The following is a 10,446-nucleotide window of genomic DNA, read 5'->3' as shown; positions in this document are numbered from 1 at the left end:
TTCAAACCTGGCCCCAGCCAAACTGCAACAAAAAAAAATAGCTGTGCATTGTGGTGGGTGCCTGTAGTTCCAGCTACTTAGGAGGCTGAGGCAACAGAATCACCTAAGCCTGGGAGTTGGAGGTTGCTGTGAGCTGTGACACCACAGCACAGTCTCACATAAAGTGAGACTCTGTCTCTAAAAAAATAAATAAATAAGATGTTGTGATTTGGTTTGGCCAGGCCTGGCATTTTTAACTATTCAATGGGAGCTGTTAGAAATTTAGAAAATCCTTTCTCTTTCAACAGTCTCTCTGTCTTTTTAAAGCCATTGATTGACTGTGAGCTCCTGTTTTGAAACTCATAATCTAAACGATATAATTTTTTCTTTCCCTAACACTTTTAACCCTAACTTCACCCCAGGCAGATGGATGCCTTAAACTGATTTGGGATAACTGCACATTGAATCATTCATTTTTTTTCTCTATATAGTATTTCATGTTACTTTTATTACCATTGACTTAGCAAATTTTACTTATTATTAATTTACCAAATTAGGGCAGGATTGGAAAGCTTTCAGAGTTACTGGCTTGAACAGAATGCTAATTACCTATAAAGAATGTCAAATATTGGCAAGGATTTTGTTTTCAGAGGATGAATCATTAATTCAACAGCATTTACCAAAATATTTATTGGGTTCATATTATATTCTTGATACATCTCTTGGCACTGGAGAAAGATTTGGTGAATAAGATCTGCAAGGCCTCTGCTCTCCTGTAGCTAAAACTTTCAGAGCAGGGAGACACATGTACATACATATACCCGCATATCAGAAAAACCAGAAGTGAGAAGAGCCCATGTAAAAAAATGAAATTCTCTACTGTGATCCAAAAGATTGGCTGCATTTTTTATGGAGTGGTAATTTAAAGCCCCTCGGACTTTTAAGCTAAAATCAGAATGACAAGCCAGAATCTGACTACGAAGACAAGAAAGAAAAGAAACAGCCATTCAAAAGGCCCTGAAGGGGAAAAAACAAAACTTGACAAGTTCAAGAGCATAGAGAAAAACATCTTGAGTATGGCTTGAGGGTAAATTGTGAGGATACAGTACAATAAAATTGGAAAGATCTGGGGGGCAAAAATGTAGGTCTTTGTGAACTAGAAGAAAGGGTTTAGATTTTCTACGTGGCAAAGTACGGCCAGCGCAGAGGTTTAATGCTGGGGGAGTGGACTTTATCCTTGGAGAAAGATTGAAAGGGATAAAAATGGAAACAAATGTCACTGTGGAAATCTTTGTGATCATTAGATAGCAGTAGGGAGAGAAAGCAGGTGAATGTAGTGCATGTTTTGAAGGTAAATTATTGGGACTTGTTGATGGGTGAGAGAAAGCAGAATCAGGAATAATCTCTTTACTTTTGATCTTCTCCGAAAAGATACACAAAGTAAGATAAGCATATATCCATCTCCCATTGGCTTAACTAATGGGCCTGGATTCTGGATTCTCTCTCTAATTAAGTTTTCAGCTCCTGCTACCAACAGACTCAAGAGCAAGATGCACTTCCATCTCTCCAGAAGGAAACAAAGGGGGGAGCACATGTCACAAGCAAGAGGAGTGTGTGGCTCGGCCAACTGGTCAAGAGGTACATGGCAAACACCTGGGGAGGGGCAAGGCCATGGGAATGAGAAAGAGACCGTGTCCTTTGGAGGGGGCTGGTGGCAAAGCTTCAGCGAAGCCCACCTGATGTTCAAAAATAAATCTCTCTTCCATGTCCCCACTTTCCCTTTTCAATCCTCTTGTTCTGCTTCCCCACCTCTTACTCCCTGCTTCTTCATATCTCCATTTTTCTTATTCCTGAAATCCTTCTAATTTTATCTTACATCATCATCATCATATCATCAACATGACCCACCATCATGGCCACTATTATTTATTGAGTACTGAACCAGCACATATCTATCGTCTGAATTATTTCCCCCAACCTCCCTCTGAAGCAGATATAATGAGCCCTCTTGAGAGGTACTTTGGGTCTAGTGCAGGGGAGCAGCTTGCCCAGGGTTACTGAGCCCAGGGAGCAGAGCCGTTTCTGCACACAGGTCTGTCTGCACAGGGCTGGTGCTCTCCCGTGCCCTCCACTGCTCCTGGGGCCTCTCCTTTCCCTGCGGCCCCTGCCCTTTCTCTCCGTGCCCTCCCTGTGTTCTCTCTCTTCTCTTCCTTGTGTTTTCCCCTAGCCTGCCTTCCTCCCTCTCTCCCCTCTCTCTCCTACCTCCTTCCTCTTCTGCTGTCAGACTGCTCCTTCTGGGGTCCTCTCGCCCATCTTGACATTACAGATCTGAGATTGGTATTACTACAAATAGAAGACAGAAGCAAGCCACAGACTATTTGAGCTGCAAGAACCTCAGTGGCAAAGCCAAGACATAAAAGCAAGTCAAGTCCACTCCACAGAATCCCTGCTCCTAATGCATCAGCACAGATAGAGGCAGAGGCCAACCCTGTGGGTCCCACCTTAGCTCCTCTACCCAGAGTGCTGATCCTCGCAGAGACCACTCCTGCAGCCCTGACCTTCTCAGTGTATCCCATCCCTCTATACCTGTGGGACCTTTGTCACATGCCCACCCAGAGTTAAAAGCCCTTAAATGTTCATTTCTGACTGGGTAATCCAACTATATTATGAATATATCTGATTGAGGAACCGAGCCACTGTGTAAATCTGAAAAGGAGCAAGGCAGAAAAGTAATTAGCTCACATGACATTGACTCTGAGCTAGATGGGTGTGAAGTGGTTTACGTGGAGTCTTTACAACAAACATTTTAGATTATTACTGATATTATTCCTATTCCAGTAAGTCTCTGGAATAATAAATAAATTTCCAAGGGTTGATCCTGGTCCTCTAGTCTTTGTAGCTTGAGCGAGCTTTCACCCCTTCCACTTCTTGCCTTAAAAAAGTACAGTGTGGACAATGTCTTTACAAATATAAAACATTTAGAGAATGGGCACAGTGGCTCATGTCTGTAGCAGCACTTGGGAGACTAAGATGGGAAGATCGCTTGAGGCCAGAAGTTTGAGGCTGCAATGAGCTGTGATAGCAACTTTAGCCTGGATGATATCAATGTTATTATCTTATTATCTTAACCTATTTCTCTTTTTCTAAACAAACTTTCATAAAGTAGTTAGGTTATTTCTTTGTGGTTCATCAGCACTTTTGGTGACACTAATAATAAATATTGTGGCTATGAAACAAGCAGCTCTCGGTATCCTTATGCCCCTAGCTTTCCATGCTTTTTAGTGTCTTTAGAAGCCACTCCTTCAGGTAATGTAAACACAGAGGAGAGGGAGGGGAGGGGAGGGGGAGGATGGGTGGAGGGAAGGTAATTGGTGGGAACACAACTATGGTGCATTTTACATGGGTACATGTTAAATCTACTAAGTGTAGAGTATAAATGTCTTAACACAATAACTAAGAAAATGCGGTGAAGGCTATGTTAACCAGTTTGATGAAAGTGTTTCAAATGGTATATAAAACCAGCACATTGTACCCCATAATTACATTAATGTACACAGCTATGATTTAATTTTAAAAATTCTTAAAGATCATTAATTAAATTATTTTCAAAAGAAAAAAATGAAAACACAGAGGAATTTACCTTTGAGGCACCTTAGGCTATCAATGCATGCTTTAGGATTAATAACCCATAAGTCCTTGTGCACATAAGATAAATCTCCGTTAATTTGCTGTGCCACCAGTGTGGTCACTGAATTTAGATTTCCATGTTAATTGGTTGTAGTCATTTCTCAACTCCTTCAATGGCAAATGGCAAACCTTCATACTCTGTAGGCCTGTGGTCCCCAACACCTGGCTATGGACCAGCACGAGTCTGTGGACTGTTAGGAACCAGGCCACAGGGCAGGAGGTGAGCGGTGGGCAAACCACCACCTTCCTCTGTGTTTACAGTCACTCCCATCACTGCTGTCACCACCTGAGCTCCACCTCCTGTCCGATCAGCAGTCACATTAGATTCTCATGGGAGTGTGAACCTACTGTGAACAATGCGCGGGAGGGATCCAGGCGTGTGTTCCTTAGGGGAATCTAACACCTGATGATCTGAGGGGGAGCTGAAGCTGTGGTGCTGGTGCTAGGAAGTGCCTACACATACAGTTATCATTAGCAAAGAGGCTTGACTATAGAGAGACTCTAATACATAGTCATTCAATTGCTTGGAGATGCATATTAAAACTAACCTACCCACAACTCTGCTCCATGGAACAATTATCTTCCATGAAACCCATCCCTAGTACCAAACAGGTTGGGGACTGCTGCTCTAGGGTCAAGAAATATTTCTACCACAAAAATGGTAGAAATCCAAACAAGAGGTAAAGGGTTTGAATGTGATGACTGACGATTAGAGAGTGGAAGGAGAAAGGCTAGAGAGTTGTCTCTTTATTCAAATGGGGAAAAGTGAAACCCAAAGGAACATAAAAAAACAGGGGCATCCTGAGCCTATTTTGTTCCTTAAATGAAACAAAAGCTCTTCAGCCAGCACCTAGGTGAGGGGGTCCCTCTCCTCTGCTCCCCACGTGCGCTCCTGAGAATATACCTGAAACTGCAGAGGCAGTTCTTTGGGGATGCCTCATTGTATCTATACAATATTCCTTTGTTCTCATTCATAGCTTACTCTATATTCATGAGGAACTTATATGTGTTGTACTGTCTCTGATAACGGGAATGTGTGGGAATGTGGTGAGGATTTCTAATCCCAGGCAGTGATTGGGAAATATAAGGTGTCATAAACCCACCCAACCACTGATCAACCTTAAGTCTTGCTCTACCGTGTGCACAAGAATATTGGTAATACACTTGTATAGACAATATACCATAGGCACTTTTAAAATGATGTGAACTAATTACCGGGTGTCAAAACATTCAGAATTCTCATGTATTTTAGATTTAATGATAAATTATGATATTCATATAATGTGATTAAATAAGCGACTCATCTGATCCAATTACCAGGGAATTTAATTCTATGTTCATTATTCAAATTAATGATCTAACACTTGAATTGTGTGCTCCACATTCAAATAAATGATTTAATAATATGGTTGTCTGAACAGTAATAGCATTCGGTAAAGACAAGTAAAAACAAACCTTGTGGGAAGAACTTATTAGACAGAAATCAAAAACAACTCAAACAGGCATTGAGAGTAATCTTTCTGAATAAGGCTTGATTGGTTTGAAGCCTTGATTGGCCTGTATGGAAAAGGCCAAAAAGATCTCTCTTATAACTCAAATATGTTCCCAGTCAGGTAATATTTTGCTTGTCTCCACATATTTTTGTGGTTTCCATTATCATTTTCTATTTATAGAAAGACACATGAGTGCTCGCTTCGGCAGCACATGTACTAAAATTGGAACGACACAGAGAAGATTAGCATGGCCCCTGCACAAGGATGACATGCAAATTTGTGAAGCGTTCCATATTAAAAAAAAAAAGAAAGAAAGAAAGAAAGAAAGACACATGAACTACCTTGATACAGAACTTGCAGGCTTTTTCTTCAACACAGTAAGTAACTCTCGGCTTAACAGCGGTGAGTGTGCAATGCAGCCTATAGGAGAATCAACCATTTCAAACATGTGTTTCCTATATGCCTGGGGAAGCTGAGCTACACTGAGCAGAATATAGCACCTTTATACTCATGTGATGAATTACGTGTCCCTGGTGCAGGGATGGTGCTGAAAACAAAGCAGCCTTTGAAAAACTCGCAGCAGTTTTTTTGTTTTTGTTTTTTTTTAAATTGGCCTGGGGGCTTCTGCGGTCAGAACTTAATATTTAAGAGGAACGGTGTGTAAGCAACCCTTTCTGAATTGCGAGAGAAGATCTCAAAACTCCTTTTTAACAATTTCCTGATTATCAAATTCCCTTCCGTCAAGGGACATGACATTGACAACTCTGAATTAAGGGGAATCTCAGTAACCGTAGATTTCTTTTATCATGGAATTAATACTTAGGAAAATAGCAAAGCTCAAAAAATATAGCTGCAGCTCAAAAATGACAGACTTGTATCTTATGGTGTCTATGTCACCATTTATTTAAGTTAGAAGCCCAATCCAATCACCTGAGAAAAGACAGCTTTGAAAAGTCTGGATGCCCGAAATCAAAGCACACCAGCCAGGGCTAATGTTTAGAATAGACATATCTATCTACCTTGATAAGCTAGAAACACCATGCAGAAGACAGAAAACATTCATTTATTTTTCCATTTTCTGATTTCTAGAATTTCCTTGCTCTGATTGTGATTTGAGATCAAACATAGAAATATCACTTTTTCAGGTGAATTAATTGTTCAGTAAAACTCCTGATACCTTGCAGATTTATCATCTTCCATCATCTGGTTTAAGTTGCCCTGCCCACTTCATCTCTCGTCACCTACTTCTTTGTTCATTCATTCATTCATTCACTGCTTACCCCCCCTAAATTCCCAGTCTCTACTCCAGTCCTAGGCCAGGGCCTCAGACATTTGTCAGTTAATTAAATGATTTCTGGTACCCGCCCTCCCCCACCTACCATGCAGAATACTTAGGAAAGATTATCATTATTATGTTATTATCATTATTATCTCAGGAGAATTCCTAGGACACACGTAGCATTCTCTTGCCTGAGAGTTTAATTTTCCATGTTTCTCCTTGGGTTTGTTCATCTTGCCTCCATTCCTAAGTGGAGCCCCCAGCTCACTGTTAAGTGGCTGAACTCAGAAATGCAAACACCAAGAAACCCTGCAATTGCTCATCTCCAGCCCCTAACCCTCTGGTTTACAGAAAAGAAAAAAGAGAGGAACCTAGTACAATGGCAAGAACTCAAGAGAAATACCTACAATGATGCCCCCCACCACATGCTACTTAATTCTCTCTGATAGACCCCCCACCCTCCCCCATCACAACATTAATGACTAACAAACTCCATTCTCCCATTGTCCATTCCCCAAACCCAGGAATCATCACCAATCCTCTCCCACAACTTCGAATCCAGAATTTCTCGGCCTTGGCACTATTGACATTTGGGGGGATTAGTAACCCCTGTTGGGGCTGTGGGGTCCTTCTGTCCACTGTAGAATGTTCAGCGGCATCCTGACCTCTGCATGCTGGTTTCATACCCAAACTGTCTCGAGACCCCATTTGAGAACCACTGAATCTAACAAATAAGACCTGAAAGTTGAAATTCCAAAATTTATCCTGAATTTAAATATCTCCCACAAAATCTACCACCTGACTTGGATCTAAGCCCCAGGCTCACTCACTCAAACCACTGCAACAGCTTTTTACCACATTGCCTCCCATCCCTTCTCTGCTCTACAGCCAGCAAGATTGCTTTAAAACCTCCATCAGGTCATGCCATTTCTCTTCTTAAAACCGTCCAGCAGCTTCTTGCTACAAGGAAACTGCTCTTCCCATCACTGTCTAGCACCTGCCCCTTCTTCACGATTCTCTAGTTTCGTCAGCTTTTACATTATTTTTCAAACTTTCCAGGTTTTCCCCTCTCGGGATATCCACACTTGCTGTAAGGACACCTTTGTAGCGGTCCAGTGTTATTTTGTTCAGATACGTTTCTCAGGGAGTTCTTCCAGGAACACACCATGCAAATAACTCCCTTCTCCCTAAAATTCTTTCTACCATCACCTGTGTTACTTTTTGTTGTAGTTGTGTCTGTCATCTCTATTTGAAATAATATTATTTGTTCATGTTTTACCTTTCTCAACTACTCTGGTGTGAGCTCCATGGCAGGAGGCACCTTGTCCCTCCAATACATTGCTCTCTCACCCGTGTTCTAGAGTGGCCACTTGGAACATAGTAGTTATTAATAACTGTTTGTTAAGTGAATACATAGTTGCCAGAAATAATAATAAATGTCTTCCATTTGCAGGTGAACGTATTTTTTACTAAAAACAATTCTGGGTTGTTACCTTGCCAACTGTACTCAAAACAATCCATAGGTTTCTTACCCAAGTTAAAGCATAAGCCGTTCCAATTGCCTGTGAGACCCCACATGATCCAGACCCCTACCCCCTTCTGGACCCCCCCCCAGCACTCCCATATCACCCACTTCCCTCTAGCTATGTGCTGGCCTTTTCCTCCTCCCAGACTTGCCAAACACAAGCCTGGAGCTTTTGCAGGTCCTGCCTCCCAGCCATGGGGCCTTGTGTCCCACAGGTCCTGGGCTCACTCTTCCCTCCTTCCAGGTTTCAGGTCAAGTGTCCTCTTATCAGAAGGGCTGTCTCTGACTACAGAAAATAGAAAGAAAGAAAAATAACCTCCTAGATAGCATCAGCTTGACTGCCCTGGCTCTCACAGCTAGACCATGGAATTCGCCTTTTGAATATAAATAATTTTATAGAACACCAACATTAGACAAGGCCACTCTTTGATGTGACGGATCAAGACAAAACCAAGATCGCTTTGTAATTATGCCTGAGCAGAGAAAAATGAGAGCAGTGTCAAACATTCTTCTTGCTCATGCTAATATCTTCTCTATCTTTATCAATTTTAGCTTCAGCCTCACTTTATTTCTTTCATTTTCCACATAAAATTATTAAGAACATCAAAGAGCCGGGCCTAGTGGTACACACCTGCAGTCTCAGCTACTCAGGAGAATAGCTTGAACCCAGGAGGTCTAGGTTACAGTGAGCTATGATTGTTTCTGTGAATAGCCACTGTAACTCCAAATTGGGCCACATAGCAAGACCCTATTTCTAAAAGAAAAATTTAGACCATAGATATAATTTTTTTTGAAAAATCTTAAAAAGAATATTAAGGTAATCACAGAATTGTTTTGACATACTCACAGTACCCAAACAAGAACAAAACTACACTTCTTTGAAACTTCCCCCAAAGGACATAACACAAGCTCAAATCTAGTAAAAGTTTTCTCAACAACCTGTCATTGAAATATCCCACCTGTTCCCATGGCATGGTGTCACCCTCATTGCAACAAGTCATAAACCCAACCTTGTTTAACTGCAGTTGTGTTTATGGAGGATTTACCTGAAGGATATCAACAATAGCAACCCCACCCCAAAGAGCACTCAGCATGATCTTAGGTAAGATGACTACATAGCCTCATTTGCTGGGGAAAGTCTAAGTTTATACCTCTCATTTTTGTGCCATTTAGTTAGTGCCATCTCTCATCCTCAAAAGTGTCCCAGTTTGGAAGATAAATTATATATTCACTATAGCTTTAATCTATACTATTATCATCATCTGGAACATTAAGCATTTTAAAAAAACCACTCTCTCTCTCTTCCCCACCCCTCCCTATCCTCATACTATAATGTGACCACTTCAAGTACACACATAGGAACTTAGCAATTTTTTGTAATATTCTCTTCCAATCACCTGGGATTCTTCTTGGAATAGAGAAGATTCCCAGTAAATATCTGCCAAATGACTTATCTAGTAAATCGTTATAATATTATAATACTACAGGAGATTTTTGAGTCGTAAGAAACTTCAAAAACTGATTCCGCTCCACAAACATCAGTCACATTTCTATATAATAACATGTGCAAACTGGAATTAAAATACAGTACCATTTATGATTGCTGTGAGGAAAATGAAATATTGAGATATACACTTAACAAAATATCTGTACATGGTATGTTGAAAACTATAAATAGTTGATGGAAAAAATCAAAAATGACTTAAAAAATAGAAGTTCATGGATGAGAAAACTCAACATAGCAGAGATGTCAATCCCTGAAAATTGATCTATGGATTTAATACATTTTCAATCAAAATTTCAGAAAGGCTGTTATAGACATAGACAAGCTTGTTATAAAATTTATATGGAAAGGCATACACTCTAGAATAACAAAAATAATATCAATAACAAGGATAAAGTGGAAAGAAACACTCTACTTGATTTAAAGTCTACTGTAAAGCTGTAATATGATAATTAAAATAGTATGGTATTGATGGAGGGCTAAACACGTAGTTCCAGGGAACATAATAGAGAACCCACAAATAATCCTGACACATATCCCCAACTGATTTAAACCTCATATCTTATTCAAAAATCAATTAAAAACAAACAAACAAAAACCCCACCATGGATGTCATTGTGAAATGTAAAGGTATAAAACTTTTACATAAAAATAAGAGAACACCGGAGCGGTGGGGAAAGGAAGAACAGAGAGAGGGAAGGAGGGAGGGGCCTGGGGTCTTGGTGTGTGCCACACCTTTTGGGGACAAGACATGATTGTAAGAGGGACTTTACCTAACAAATGCAATCAGTGTAACCTGGTGTCTTGTACCCTCAACGAATCCCCAACAATTAAAAAAAGGTTGGTTCTTTGAAAATATTAATAAAATTGATATACTCTTGGCCAGATTAACTAGAAGCAGAAAGGAAATAGCACTAATAACTGTAATCAGAAACAAAAAAGGAGATATAGTAAAGATGCCACTGAGATACAAAAGATC

The 10,446-nt window shown here is 40.4% G+C and overlaps 1 non-coding gene across 1 annotated transcript; it reads left to right on the top strand.

Moving 5' to 3' along the window:
• The first annotated feature begins 5,351 nt into the window (after positions 1–5,351).
• Positions 5,352–5,458, top strand: LOC111722282. Its single transcript, XR_002771125.1, has one exon. It is a non-coding gene; the product is annotated as a U6 spliceosomal RNA (small nuclear RNA).
• The last annotated feature ends 4,988 nt before the right edge of the window (positions 5,459–10,446 follow it).

This window comes from Otolemur garnettii, unplaced genomic scaffold, assembly GCF_000181295.1.
Source record: "Otolemur garnettii isolate 467f Iridium unplaced genomic scaffold, OtoGar3 scaffold00229, whole genome shotgun sequence".
Taxonomy (NCBI): Eukaryota; Metazoa; Chordata; class Mammalia; order Primates; family Galagidae; genus Otolemur; species Otolemur garnettii.
This window is presented reverse-complemented; position numbering and strand designations above follow the sequence as displayed.